Source organism: Cynoglossus semilaevis, chromosome Z (assembly GCF_000523025.1).
Source record: "Cynoglossus semilaevis isolate Cse_v1.0 chromosome Z, Cse_v1.0, whole genome shotgun sequence".
In the NCBI taxonomy this organism is placed as follows: Eukaryota; Metazoa; Chordata; class Actinopteri; order Pleuronectiformes; family Cynoglossidae; genus Cynoglossus; species Cynoglossus semilaevis.
This window is the reverse complement of record NC_024328.1, coordinates 2,004,506-2,019,875: the sequence shown is the minus strand read 5'-3', so window position 1 is coordinate 2,019,875 and position 15,370 is coordinate 2,004,506. Positions and strand designations below refer to the sequence as shown.

General features: G+C 39.9%; 1 non-coding gene across 1 annotated transcript; it reads left to right on the top strand.

The window, feature by feature from the left end:
* The first annotated feature begins 2,191 nt into the window (after positions 1–2,191).
* On the top strand, positions 2,192–2,332 carry LOC112486524 (U4 spliceosomal RNA). Its single transcript, XR_003048980.1, has one exon. It is a non-coding gene; the product is annotated as a U4 spliceosomal RNA (small nuclear RNA).
* Positions 2,333–15,370: the final 13,038 nt, after the last annotated feature.

Genomic DNA, 15,370 nt, shown 5'->3' with positions numbered 1-15,370 from the left:
GGGGGGGGGTTGAGGGAACAGCAACCAGGGAGGAGCAGTTGACACACATGGCTTTTCACAGTCTCTGTGGAAAACGAGACTGGCCAAGAACCAGTGCTCTGACCGTTTTTAAGTTAACTGTAAATGAATTAAAACTGTAAAGAAGTTACTTTTTCTCTTCCCCCCGCCCCCTGGGTTCAACAAATTGCTTCTACTTTCATGGGTTTGTGCTTAAAGAAACTGCTCGATTTTTAATCCTTGTAAGTTATAAACATTAATTGTAACGTGAGGAATTGAAATCTGTTGAATTTGTTCTAATTTTCTCTTGGGGTAAAATCAGAATGCAGGGATTTTTGCCACTGCTGTTTCTCTTTAAGGGCAGACAGATATTGCACACTTTCTTCCTCTCTTGTACATGGACAATTTTTGAAAACTGAGAGTTTCCTTTTTGCATTCCATCTTCCTCCTCTTACTTGTCCTTCTCCCATGGCCTCAAATCTTTTTTGTCACCTGTAAATAATCATTCGCTCATTCATTCAGACGTTCATTTGAATCATTGTGTGTAAAAAAACAAATGCTACTGTTAACTCTTAGCGCTCTTCCATGAGAATGACTCTGCAGTTAATGCCAACATTGTAGCAGAGTGGTGCTGTACGAAAAGTGACACTGGGACACCACCATGAGGTAGCATTGCCATGCAGTGCATAGTAAAACCAATTTACACAGTTCAAGTGATTGAAGGGGTAAACATATTTAAAACGTCTGATGTTTTTAAAAAAAATCTTTTGAAACACCAGTGTTTTATATTGTTAAAATCTTGAGGTAATTCAACCTTTACACTTGCTCTTTTTTGGCCAGAGAAATGAAGCAGCCATCCTAACTGTTGCCTTACAGAGCTGGTTTCTTTTAGCTGACAAGATCCTTGATTTCATTAGGCAGTGCCTACACATGTTTTCAGACATTTTTGTTTAGTAAGGTTGACATCCCCTGCCCCCCCCCTCCAAGAACTGATGACTCTGCTACTGTAATCAATGTTTTCTTGCTTTGTCAATTAAAATGCTAATGAACATAACCAGCTGGTTTTTGTTTTATTTTATTCCTGAGAAAACCTGGGCTCATTAACCAATGTCAAATTCAAGAATGGAAAAATGTACACACATTTTTGGTAAGAAGAATTTTGGCATTGTACATATGCAGACACATGGCATATTTTTTCTTTTTTTTTTAAGTCCTAACTGTTCTCTGCCTTTAATTTTAAATGGTAATAAGCCACAGCATGCTTACCATTTATAATTAACAATTTATTTTTTATAAAACCCAATAGTAATGTCTCCAATGTTATTTATTTTTAAAATTATTTTTCTTTTTTTCATTTTACAGCTCTCAGTCCTCATCCTCTGGCCAGCCCTCTGCAAGGTCAACTGAAAAACTTTTATCTTATACTATGTTATATATATATATATATATGTGTGTGTGTGTGTGTGTGTGTGGGGGGGCTGTTCAAAAATAAATAAAGAGAACACTTAAACAACACAATGTAACTCCAAGTCAACCACACTTCTATGAAATCGAACTGTCCACTTAGGAAGCAACACTTGACAATCAATTTCACATGCTGCTGTGCAAATGGAATAGAAAACAGGTGGAAATTATAGGCAATTGTCAAGACACACCCAATAAAGGAGTGGTTCTGCAGGAGGTGACCACAGACCACTTCTCAGTTCCGATGCTTTCTAGCTGATGTTTTGGTCACTTTTGAATGCTGGCGGTGCTTTCACTCTCGTGGTAGCATGAGACGGAATCTACAAGCCACACAAGTGGCTCAGGCAGTGCAGCTCGTCCAGGATGGCACATCAATGCAAGCTGTGGCAAGAAGGTTTGCTGTGTTTGTCAGCGTAGTGTCTAGAGCATGGAGGCGCTACCAGGAGACAGGCCAGTACATCAGGAGACGTGGAGGAGGCCGTAGTAGGGCAACAACCCAGCAGCAGGACCACTACCTCCGCCTTTGTGCAAGGAGGAACAGGTGGAGTAAACCACCAGGCCACAAATGTGCATGTGTCTGCTCAAACGATCAGAAGCAGACTCCATGAGGGTGGTATGAGGGCCCCATGTCAGTGGCAGTGGGTCAGTAATGGCGTGGGGTGGCATTTCTTTGGGAGGCCACACAGCCCTCCATGTCCTCGCCAGAGGTAGCCTGACTGCCATTAGGTACATTCTTGTGCAGAGGCAATATCATAGTTTATGAAGTTTAACTGAGACGTGATCATTGCTGGTTGAAAACTTAACCCAATACCCTGCCTGGATGACTTGAAAAACAGTCAGCTATGGCAATTTTTGTCAATCTCTCAGGAGACTTTTATGAGGCAGTGGTGGCCTAGTGGTAAAGGAAGCGGACTTCGGTTCCCCGGGCGCCGACCATGGCTGCCCACTGTTCACTTGGTGATGGGTTAAATGCAGAGGTTAAATTTCATTGTGCATGGTGTGCTGTGCTGTGCTATGTCACAAATGACAAATAAAGATAAGTTTAAGTTTAAGTTTAAGTACTGACAATTATGTCACAATGACAAGTAATTCACTTTTACTTTCACAAATGTAAGACAATGCTAGACCTCATGTGGCTGGAGTGTGTCAGCAGTTCCTGCATCATGAAGGCATTGATTCTATGGACTGGCCCGCTCGTTCCCCAGACCTGAATCCAATTGAGCACATCTGGGACATCATGTCTCACTCCATCCACCAACACCACATTACACCACAGACTGTCCAGGAGTTGGTGGTTATATATACAGTATATATATATATATATATATATACTTACTTTGTGTGGCTTCAGATGCTTAACGTCATCTTAGGCTCACATTTTCAATATATGCACTAGATGTCGCTCTTAAACCGTGTTTTCTCCGTTTGCTTTTTGGCACAGGCGTTTGACGCCACCACCACCAGTCAGTCTGTCACTACGTCAAAAGCCTGGGTGTTTGTGTCGGTCAGGTAGGTAATAGGTTGGTATAATAACATCGCATCTCTATGTTACATTCACCTATAGTATATACAGGTGTGTATGAATACTTCTGAAATATCTTTATGGTTATTTTGATGAGACTGAACACACACTCTTGTGTCCGGAGTGTGTGTGTGCGTCCATCCCAGCTTGTCTTAGTTGCAGTTACTGAGCTTTGGAAGCCATGGTGCAGTCTGACTGGCTGAAATAACAGGCAGCAGAAGCTGACAGGCTGATAAATGGTTTGTCTTTTCACAGCTGCTCAGCCAAGAGAAAAAGAAAGAGGGGGAGGGAAATAGAGATGTCAGGAGATGAGTTAGTGAAGAGATTACAGATGAAATCAATCAAAGTAGCCCCACCAGCTTCTTCTTCTTCTTCTTCTCCAATTTGTCTGTCCCACTTCCTTCCTCTTAGCATTTCTGTGTTCTGTTCTGAGTTCTTCCTGATTAGCTTAAAGAATCCCTAAGAGTGTCATTTGTGGGGAACTGTAAAGAGTGTGTTGTGTTTGTTTGTGTGTAACACTCTTACTCTATTTGTCTTTCTTAGTACTGGAAGTAAGGAACTACTACAACATCATTAGTATATACTGTATATAAAAACAGAGAAATGTGACATATATATTAAATGAACACATTTGTCATCTGTCATCATGAAACTACATTTACAGTTTTTATTTTTCTTGTTATTTTCCTGCAGTGCAGCTGTTATGTCAGGAGGGGGGTTGTGTGTACTTTGGACTTTTTGGTATTATCTTGCACTTTGTATAAAGTCTGGTGTCCTGTGTCCTCTCTGACCTCACCGTTACTGTGTTAACGCTGATGGTCAGACACACCTGCCGGTAATCCCAGCTCATCACGGGATAGGGGCCACCTTATGGACAGGACACCTGCTCGTCGTTGCCACAGCACCCGACCAGAATTACACCAGCAACCTGGTGGTGTAATGAGTTGACTCTGTGAGTTTGAGATTTTATTCCTGCAGCTGTGCAGTTCCTGGTTCTGGTTTTTCCAGAATGCTGGTTCCTTTGGTTTTTCTCCTGGGTCAGCAGCTCCACCACTGTCACCTTCTGCCTCCACAGTCGCTCATCAGCAGCAGAAATCCTGCCTGTACCCTTGCTTCAGCTCCACTGCCTCCCTGCTGCTTGTTTCAACTTACATTTTCAATTCATTCTCTGTAATAACCGCTTGTACTAACCTGCTCCTGTTTCTGTGTCCGCTCCTAGGTCCTCCCATTTTTTTATGATGGGGATGACATTTTTTTGTTCCATCTGTGGAACATCTGTTACAAAGTCTTATTTTCAGTTCTAGTTAATGAAAAACACTGATAAACTGGAACTAAAATCAAGAACAAAACTGACATGCACTGGATGTTGTTGTTTTTTAATCTAACTGCCTAAAAATGGACTTCAGGACAGACATTGTGGGTCATTGAGGTGGTGAAGCCATTCTCAAAAAACTAAAGTTCTATTATCAATGCATCTTCCCCCTTCCTGACACAAACAACCCTAACCCTAACCACCAAAACGAAACCCCAAAGAAATTCTGCATGACTCTTACCACGTCACTTCTTTGTAGTCCTGAAGTAGATAAACTGAAATAAAGGGGTTAGTACATACTCTACAGCAGTGCAGAAGAACTATGAAGTGGGGTCTTTCACATCGACGTGGCACAGGGAAATTCCATGTTTAAAAGGAGCAGATGATTACGACTCCCTGTAGTACATATCACAGGCCTCTATGTGGTGCTGTGTCTCCCTCGTTTTAACATGCTATCACCAGAAGAGTGGTGTTCTGCCTTTGCTGCTCCAGATGGGGCTCCAAACCCGATAATAATTAACTGTGGCACAGCATGTAGCTGATTTAGCCTCTAGCTTGGTCAGATATAGCCTGGCATCTGCCATTGTTGTTATTGTGTGGCGTTGAGCAGGGTAGACTGGGGTAAGAGGTTACAGAGAGACAGGGCTGACCACAGCTCCATTCAGACACAGAGCTGAAGTCTTCAAACCTCTCCTCTCCGGGACCTGTATTTGAGATCTCCGTACCAAAACTCCGGATTGGTTTTTACGCAAGGCTGAATTAGCGCTTTAGCTCTGGGATCCGTAGTTGTATTTCTGCCGTATAAACACCACATTGTTCACCTCCTTCAGACAATACTTTGGTCACAGAACCTGCGCTGTAGTGAGTGGCTCTAATGTAGACTTCTCAGGAATAAGGGGTTGATGTCTCTGGTGTTATGCTACATTCTGGCAAGAAAAAACATCCACCATGGGAATAGTTTTTTGGTTCTTGTGGAGTACGTATCAGGCTTATTTCAGTCTTAAGCACACACTTCTAAAAACAAGATGCCTCCTCCTGAACTATCCTATCAAGAGATGAAGTACAACAGGTTCCACCAGGACAGTGACTGTGCTCTCTATCACATCACTATTTGTCTATTTGTCCCACCTGTGGTGACTCCTGTGTGTGTGTGTGTGTGTGTGTGTTTGGGCTGTTGAACGTGAAGGAATTGACTGTTGGTGAATCACTGTAGAAACAGTGTTAATGAATCAACCAAAGGAGCAGATGAAAACTTGGAAGGCATGAAGGACACAAGGTCTGTCTGTGGATCGTTGGAGTGAACAGCACCACTGTGCCTGCATGCGTGTGTGTCTGTTTCCATGCATGTGACAGCCTGCCGCAGTGGCTGACAGCAAATAAACATGTTCTAGTAATTAACCTTGACAGGCCCAATGTGGTGCCAACAGCAGAAACCTGTTAATGACACAATTAATCCATAATTAAAGCATTCTGTCACACCAGCATCACATTCAGACACAGTCAATGCACCGCGTGTATGTTGGAGGGATCAGTGGAAACCTGTGAAACCATGGACATTTTCCTTACAGTGGTAAGTGCTGGCGTTTTTTAGTAATAAATACTGTAGGCTGGAGATTCATTGTAAATGTATCAAATTCTATTAAGAGACCAAATGTTAGGAAAACAGAATACTTTTATTTTAAAAAAAATCTTTTCTATTCAAATTAAACTAAAAGAGACAAAACAAAACCCAGACAAAATGTCATATTCATCCTGTTGAATGTCACATTAAGGAAACATACATAATATGAAGTAAAATATACAGAGGAGGTCCTCGACCTACGTAGTTTCACTATTACCTCACTACAGCCACTACATATCCATTTAGAAAGTCTTGTTCCCTCTCTCTGATGTGAAAGACGGTTCTGTTTGCATACACTGGTGGTACGCCTTTATTTATTTATTTATTTATTTTTTACATTTTCTCCCTTCATTATGGCTCATGACCATGGTTTAAACAGACCATTTGGAGTGGAGGAAAACTAAGAATTCAACAGCAGACTTTCCATGTGGTCTCCATTGCTGTTCACTGTGAATAACTCCATGTAAAAGCAATAGTTTTCAATATGTAATATGTAATTATATGTAAGTTCTGAGTTAAGGTGAAATGTACGAAACCTCGATATAAATTGTGCTAAGAAGATCTGGACATAGCAACTGAATCATGAGAGCCAAAACCAACCAAATAATAATAACAAACCCCCCTCAATTTCTTTGGTACAGTTCATGATGTTTTCCATGTTCATTATCAAAGTTAAAGCACAGGAAGTAGACAAAAAACTAAAATTCAACACTAGAGTGAAGTTTGAATGGAAGGGACTTTTTATGTGTTGTATATTTTTTTTTGCAGAGGAAAATCAATGCAGCACATATGCCCTGGTTTACTTCTCACTGGATTAATGTTTCTGTTTAATATTCCAGCATAATCCATTCAGCACATACCAGGACATTCATAAATAAATATCATATGCTTTTTTTAAAAGAAGAAGATTGGCTCTGCTTGCAGGAAAATCTAAATGGATTCTTTTCCTGGTTTTAGCTGATGAATGCATGTATAGATAACTCATTTTACATGAGCTTATGGTATTATCTTATAACAGATACAGTAGTTTCTGCTTCACAACTTTACCAAACATTCACCAATAAACAGCTACAGTACCAATCAATTTCATCATTTGCTGAATTAATATGGCCATAGAACACAGAAGAAAAGCTTCATAATAACAATAATAAGATTTCTACAATATTTGACTTATGTTTACATGTGAAAAGTAAACTTAAAATAAAACATAATTAAACAATCAATATAAAATGAATACGTAGAAAGTAGTGTGACGCCATGTAAAACCTTTCCAAGTGCCAGTTTAGATCCCGGGGCCAGACTTTGGTGCGACCTGCTGTAATATAGACCATGGATGCTGGTCCAGTACTGCCACACCATATCACAGCAGGTTTCTAAGAGACTGTCATGTTTGTTTGCTATAAAAAGAGTTCCATTCATCACATTAGAGTGGTTTGATGCTGTTTTTTTTTTTTTTTTTGTAAACATCAACATTAACCCTGTGACATTTTAGAGAGGTAATAAAGCCGCGGCCGCCCCAATCTTCTGACACTACGCAAACTTTACTGTGCCAAGTCTTGTTTAGTTCATTGCCACCCTGTTAATAACACTGACAGATTTATGATGCACGTTGTGTATGGCTGCAGCAGCGAGTCAGTTTCCTGGCATGTGTTGATAGACTTACAGGTGATTCTGTGGCTGTGGGTGTGTTCAGCAGACGGTCCTGACTGATTTATGGACAGTGTGTCATACACAGGCGTAGTAATTTATCAAACAAAACAAGAATAAGCTGTCCGCATACAACTGCCACTGTCTCCAGTGTAAACACAGACACACACACACACACACACGCACACACACACACACACACACACACACAGTAGCTAAGAAAAAGCTACAAGCAACTAAGAGTTTTAAAATGCAGGGCAAACACAGGTGATAAATATACAAAAATCAACTTGCACTAACATTTAGAACATTTAGCCAAGTCTAAGTAGTAAGCCTAGACAGAAAATTAGGAAAAAATATAACTTGAAAGGTCCCAGTGGACTCATCACCCGCAGTAAGTGATTTGGGTGGTGGTGATAGCGACTGCTGCCCCGCAACCCGGTAATGGATCAGCGAAAGAAATGGATGGATGGATGGATAACTTGAAAGGTGGCAAAGAATATAACAATAATGGCTATAAACTAACACAGGTAACACAAATGATGAATCAGCAAAATCATTTCTAACAATCAGTTCAACTAAAAAAACTAAAAGTAGCCAAATTTAAAAAAATGCTAATGGTTAGCCAAAATATAGAATAATTGCTATATGTTAGCTTAAGTAGTTAAATACAAAATTAGCAAACCCAAAATGATGATGATAATTATGACATCTACAGCAGGCCATGAACCCTAAACAGGTAGAGAAGTAGATTATAGTCATTTGTGTATAGTGTGTGTGTGTGTATATATATATATATATATATATATATATATATATATATATATATATATATATATATATATATATATATATATATATATATATATATATATATATATATATATATATATATATATATATACTGTATGTATATACATAAATATAGGTATATACATAAATGTGTGTGTGTGTGTGTGTCATCAGTGTGTTATTTGTAGTGTTATTTGTATGTTTGAGTGCATGTGGTGTATTTACTTTACTTTAATTTTTTTGCATCTGTCTGTCAGCATGCGTCAAGACAAGGTCGACAGACACGCAGCTGTCATGGCTGACGAGACGTCTGTGGAGGATAATGATTGGCTCAGCTCAGGACGCTTCCCGTGACCTTTCAGTTTAAAAGGAGGTTTTACGGAAACTTTTATGTAGGACAAAGACAGCCTGTGGCTAAGGAGCTCTATTACCACCGTCTGTAACCCTCAACGCAGGGAAAAAAAGAAAATCCCATCTGACTCCACTCATCACTCCTCACTACCAGCACAGAGAGAGAAGCTCCACGGATCGAAGGCTACATGTCTTAGCCTCCTCCACACATACACAAATCTACGGACTTTGCTGAGCTTCTCCATTTGATGCATGTGTTTATGTACATTCAAGTAACTGACGTGTACATCCACGTGGCAGACAGAGAAGAAGAGATTTCTAAAAACTCTCCATCGACATTTGTCTTTCTCTCCTTTTCATTTTACTAGACTTCACTGAGCTGTGAAAACAAGTCTGTGTCTGTGTCTGTGGCATTTAGTCAAATATAAAGAGAACTTGACGAAGCAGTGAATGTTACAGGTATTGATGATTTAGCAGATTTGACGTTCAGTTGTTACCAACATGAGGCTAACACACCTGCTTAAATGTGTCACTCCACATTAGAGAGAGACAGAGAGCAGACAGGTGCAGGTGAGTCATGGACACCAAAATAGTAGCCCACAGATTTTTATAAAGAGCACAGAAGTTTTACACATACTAGACACAAATTGTGATATTTTTAGTATTTTATTTTGCACACCTTTATACTTTATGTCAACCATCCATAGCATTGGAGAGAGCAGATAGGTTGTGAAGAAGAGGACACCCAGCTCCACTGGTTAAGTGTCCATAGTTCTTGCTCAACTCCCCCTGTGGCCCTGCCTCCCTCAACTACCTTTCCCCACCTACGGTGTTTCACTCTACAGTCATAACTTAACCATGTACCCACCTGCTGTAGGCACTGTACGTGCTGTAGGTTCAACTCCTTTGTCTCCTTTCATCAGTTTTTTATGTGCTAAACTTCCATTAGTAAATCCAGAGTCCAAATACTCTCAGTGGATTACAGAAACCATGCAATGTCTTGATAGCTCAACATTTGTAAACAAATGGACCCAAAGAATGGAACTCTGTAGGTCATTTCTGGAATAGCTTTAAACGGTGTAAACATAGTAGCCTAAATTGCTTCAACGCTTCATTGATTGTGCTTCAATAAGATGACCTGGATGACTGATATAATGTCTTGCTAAAAGGTTCCGCTGTATATTTGGGTAAACAGGTGTCAGTCTTTCAGTTAGACTGACAGGTCTAACTGACCTGTCAGTCAAATTAAGCTCAATTATGTCTGTTGTGTGTTTATGTTAAAGCTACAGTATGTGTTTAAGCTATGGATAGGAGTTAGTAAAGTTAACCAGTCCTGAAAGACTTGTTTACCCAAATAGACAGCAGAATTGGCATGAAACATTCAAAAACAAAATGAAAACACCTTAGTTAAATCATATGGTAACCAAAAGGTAGTGCAGTTCACAGCTACAGTAGCATAAAAGTAGTGGAAACAACATGAAAAAATATGTTTAGTTAGCTGTGGTTTCTTGGCAAATTTAGAAGGTCAAAGTTTTGGATTACAACATGAACGACAGCCATATTGGTTACACAAACATTAATAGTTCATGGATTCCTTTTTGTTTGAAGCGGCAGATATAATGTTTCCATCTTGCATCCTGTTAATGAAAAGTGTGATATATATATAACGAAATTAAATATTCTAAAAGAGCAAAACAGTCCATCTGTCAGCCCGTCAATCAGGTCAACAGAGAACTGAAGACGAGTCAGAGCTTGCTGAGATAAGTGTGATTTATGGCATAGGGAAAAAAGAGACATATTTTCTACTTTAGTGCAACAGTATCATGACAGGGAGGATCATGATGGTGAAAATGAAGCTATTGATTGACACATTACACACACTCAACGCAGGAAGTCAGACAAGATGAATTTTGGAACTGTCTCCCTGAAGAAGAAGCTCATCTACTCAACAGTCAGTGGTCAGTGTTATTTGATTCTCTTCTTCACAACGATGCACCAGATATTTTACTGGAGCTAGATGGGTTGGTAGATAGATAATAGCACCTTAGCATAAATGCAAACCCTCTGAAATATAAACACAGAATACTCTTTCTTGATTTTCATTTTTAGTGAAAAATCAGTTAAAAAATTCAAAAAAAGTAAAAATAATTAAGGGATAAGGCAGCAGGTATCGTTTAAAAACCTGTCCTTGCTGTAATGTGTAATGACAACACGTGCATGACAGCATTTCAAAGTTCTTATAACTGCTCCATTATTTTCTTCCTCATTCCTCTTTTTCATCCTCGTTCATTGCCCCTCTGGTTTCCTTCTTCTCCTCCTCTCGACTGGAGCTTTTTGTTTTTTAACGGATGAGTTATTGACTTAAGCAGGGCCAATTAATCAGGGTGTAATAGGGCAGCAGGGAGGCCTGGGAAAGGCATGCATCACGGGACAGAGATGAGCTCTGTCAGCCTGCTCGTACGGGCCTCCTCAATCACTCCCACATTAACTGTAGATGAATATAAGGAGGGTGAGGAACAAGTGGAAGGGGGAAGGCAAAGAAGAAATGCAAAGAGAATTGTAGGTGAGGATGAAGTAAAACAGGAAACTGAGAATGTGTTCCTTATTTTGGTTTGGTTTGTAGTTAAGACAGAATGGTGGTCTCCATCCGCTGGTCTTTTATTAGCACTAAGGACAAAAATCTTGAACAAACTCCGGCTTTGTCTGTAGAAATGCAGCCTCAGACCTGTATGAAATATCCATCATGCTGCACCCTTTTGTAAAACTCTCCAGTGAACAAACAAGTATTTCAAATTTTTTAATGAGTACCGAGCACTTTCCTTTTTCATCAATCCCATTTCCAGCTGATTCTCTGCATTGTCAATCACCTAACTTGTTTCCATGTCAGGATTTAGCTTTTTGTCTGGAAATTTTCCTTTAGAGCCACATCCAGCCACACTTTTACAGACAGCAGGTGGGTCAACATGTATCTCACTGGTTTCTCCTGGTTCTAAACAGTTGTCGTTGCTGGACTATTGTCTAAGTCTGGTAATTTTACACAAGTTCACCTTTAATCAGGTGTGTGAGAAGCCACACATACACTGTAACTTTAATGTATGGCCTGGAACATCCTCCCCAAGTGTGTGTGTGTGTGTGTGTGTGTGTGTGTGTTCCTTATCTACTGTAGTTTAACCTCAGATGCTCCCTGACTGACTGTACGTGTCTGTGTGTGTGTGATCTGTTGACACGCAGAGTGAATATCGCAGGTTGTTTGGATGCCCTGATGTTTGATCTCATCTCTGGCATGCTGTGTTTGGGTGTAAAGTGCAGTCAAGTGTTTGATCTCATCTGACCTAGACGCAACACAACAGCAGGACCCTAGCCTCTCTTCCACCAACACACACACATGCACACACAGGAAGCCACAAAGGCACTTCCGTAGTCTCACTGACGTCTGACTTAAAATGAATGAAAGATGTTTTCATATGGGAAACAAAACCAAAACACATTTTCCAAAACATTGCTACACGCTAACTACAGAAAACTAAATAACAACAAAAAAAACCCACACACACACACGCACACACACCCTCCCCATCCAGCTGTAGACCATAGATCACAGCCTGGTAAAGCAGATTACAGCTAATCACCACAGACACTTAGATCAGTGCCCTGATCAAATAACAGTTCAGCTGTAATGTCAACACGCACATACACACCATGATGAGTGATGGGTGTGAAAGCCCAGCCTCTGTTATCTTTGTTATGCTTTGGAGAGCTGACATGTTTGACAGCGGTGTTATGACACGTCTGAGGGACCATGAAAAAGACCAAATACTGTAAAGGCCCAGGTCTGGGTTGCTATGTTTGCCAGCTCTGACATAGTGAAGATAAGACAGATTAAACACAATACACTGCACTCATCTCTTCAATTGTCTGTGCACGAAAGAGGATTTGGTCTGAGGGACGTCTCTGGATTAACTGGCTTGTTAAAAGTGTGTGTCTTTGTCTGTGCGGTAAACATTTCCACCTAGAATCATCCATGCAATAGCATCTCTACCGGCGGATGAGGGGAATACTTTTTTTAAGTGTTAGGAGGTAGTGAAAAATACCGACATGAACATCTAAGAGAGACGGGGCTAAAGAAAAAAGAAAAGAGAAAATAATAAGTAATACTTAATAACTTAATAATAACAAGTGAGATGGCCATCTTTTAATCTTTACCTGTGCAATCATCACCATCATTTCATGTGGACTATTCTGCAGATAACACAGACTCGCTGGCTCCTGCATGCCTACTACATCGATATAACACACACACACACACACATACACACACACCAGAGAGGTAGAGCAGAGTTTTCACAGCCCATATATGAGCCTCACTCAGCCTCTGCGGAAACACGGCCCAGCTCCCAGTCATAAATAATAATGGGATTGGCTACATGACATGTTGAGTGATGGGGCCCCTCTCAGAACTCATTTACATGGCTTTGTGTAGCAATCATTGGGGCCCTAATGTAGCACTAAGCAAATGAGCCTTTCAGAATATTGTGCAATTTATCGCAAGTCAACTGGCACCAGGCGGGTGCTCTATAAATCATGAAGGAACACATGCCCCCGGTGACAGCTAAATCAACATGGAGTAATTGCTTTGAAATGTGAAGGAAGCGAACAGGCAGACTGGACAAAGCGTTTTGCTAACCTCGCCGTGACTCTGGAAATGTAACATACAGATGTTTCGGAGAATTGGAGAAACCTCACGGGAAAGTGAATAGGTGGAGGCCCTTCAGCTGCTTTGATCGATTTGCATAGAACAGTTCTTGGCACTGTTGAAAAGGTGCTGCATCTGGCCAGCAGGGGGAGTGACAGTTACAATTGTTCCCTTGGTAAAACAGATAAATCTACACGTTTAGACAGAAAATAAATGAGTGAAAGTTGCTCTTGACATAATTACTTTTGAAGGGAAGAGTCTATGGTAATCATTGTCTTGTTTTCCTCTTCACGTTACACCTGACATTTTCAACGGCGGACAGATCTGGACTGCACACAGGCCAGACATTGTATATCTCCCCTCTGTATGTGTGTTGAACAAAGTGAAATGAAGACATTGAATATATTTGTTATTATATTTGTTGCTCATTTTATTAAGGCTCAGGCCAGTGACCAAATTATTTTTATACAAATATATAATATTTGGATTGGTACATGTGTATTAACCCCCCACCCCCCCAAACAACTGTTGGCACATTTACGTTACTATAGTGTTTGTGTCGTGTGTGGCTGTTTGTGTGTGACAGCGATAGAGCAAACAATCCTGTCCATCAGTGTCCATTACCTTGACAGCAAGTGAGATTAATGACTGCAGGGTCAAAGAGAAACACACCTCTCAGGACTCATTTTAAATATGCAGACACACACGCGTGCACGCACACACAGAGAAATAAACACCTACAAAGTCAGTAGAAGGAAATATTAAAGTCCAACAGATGTATATAGTCAACATTTAAGAGAGGACATATTTTGTTAAATTGTTTTTGTAAAGGTTTTGGTGCGTGTATCTATGTCTCTAGAGTGCCTGACTACCCATTGAGTGTCAGTATCAAACAACAAAGTAAATATTTTATAATCTGCCAGAATGTGTTTTAAAATGAGTCGTTCTGACTTTGTGATGTCACAAGCAAAACTGTTAATGCCCTGGGTCACACTGTAAAAACATAGTTAACATAACATTTATATTAGCATAACATTAATGTTTAGGTAACAAAGTTAACTACTAACCACATCCAAGTCCATGTGTGGTTCTCAACTTTTTTCCAGAGCTTTTTTGTATTCCGACTGTGACTCAAACATATTGTTGGATCACAGCTTCTTATATCGTGTCATGCCGGATTACCATCGCTGTCAGAATGCTCAAAGGAAAGACTGATTGTAGATGGGCCTGACGATTTACCATAAGCCATGCTGCCACTGTACTAGCTGTACTAGATGTCACAGGTGGGCTGAGCATTCAGTGGCACCTTTTGAAAATAATTTCACAGAAACCAACTGTACATAACGGGGCTCTTAAAAACATTTGTGCAAAAAATCCCTTGTTTTTCTGTCAACAAAACCTGTTACTAACATGTTATTTAAACATCAAGGACGCCTATTAATTTAAATACAAATAGCATAATAAGTCGAATATTATTGTGAATTACCGATGAATTAATGAGTGACTTTTTCCACCAACATAAGCTTCTGTTGTTGTTTATTTTGTAATATTTATATTACAAGATATTAATCCTTTATCTTATATTAATTCTTCTGTATTTCTTTGAAGTTAGAAGTTGAAGTGAAGTCCTTGTTAATGTCTTCCAGCATTGTCCTTGGTTGAACCCGATAGAAATTTGAAATATGATTCACATTATTGTTTGGCTATCTTTGATGCCCCTCTTATTTTCTCCTTCTCTTCGAGGTTTAATACTTTTGAACATACAATACATGCAGTCCTCATACGTGAAATCCAAAACTTCAAACCAATAAGCAGACAATCAGGGCTGTTCAATGTTTTAACATAGTCTGAAAGGCAACACCTGGATGAAAAAGAAACAGCAGTCAGTCACACGGATGGCGCTTTTTCCTCATTGTTTATTGAAAAGGTTCAAATGCAAAGTGAGATGTCTAAAGTTGACACATCTATGTG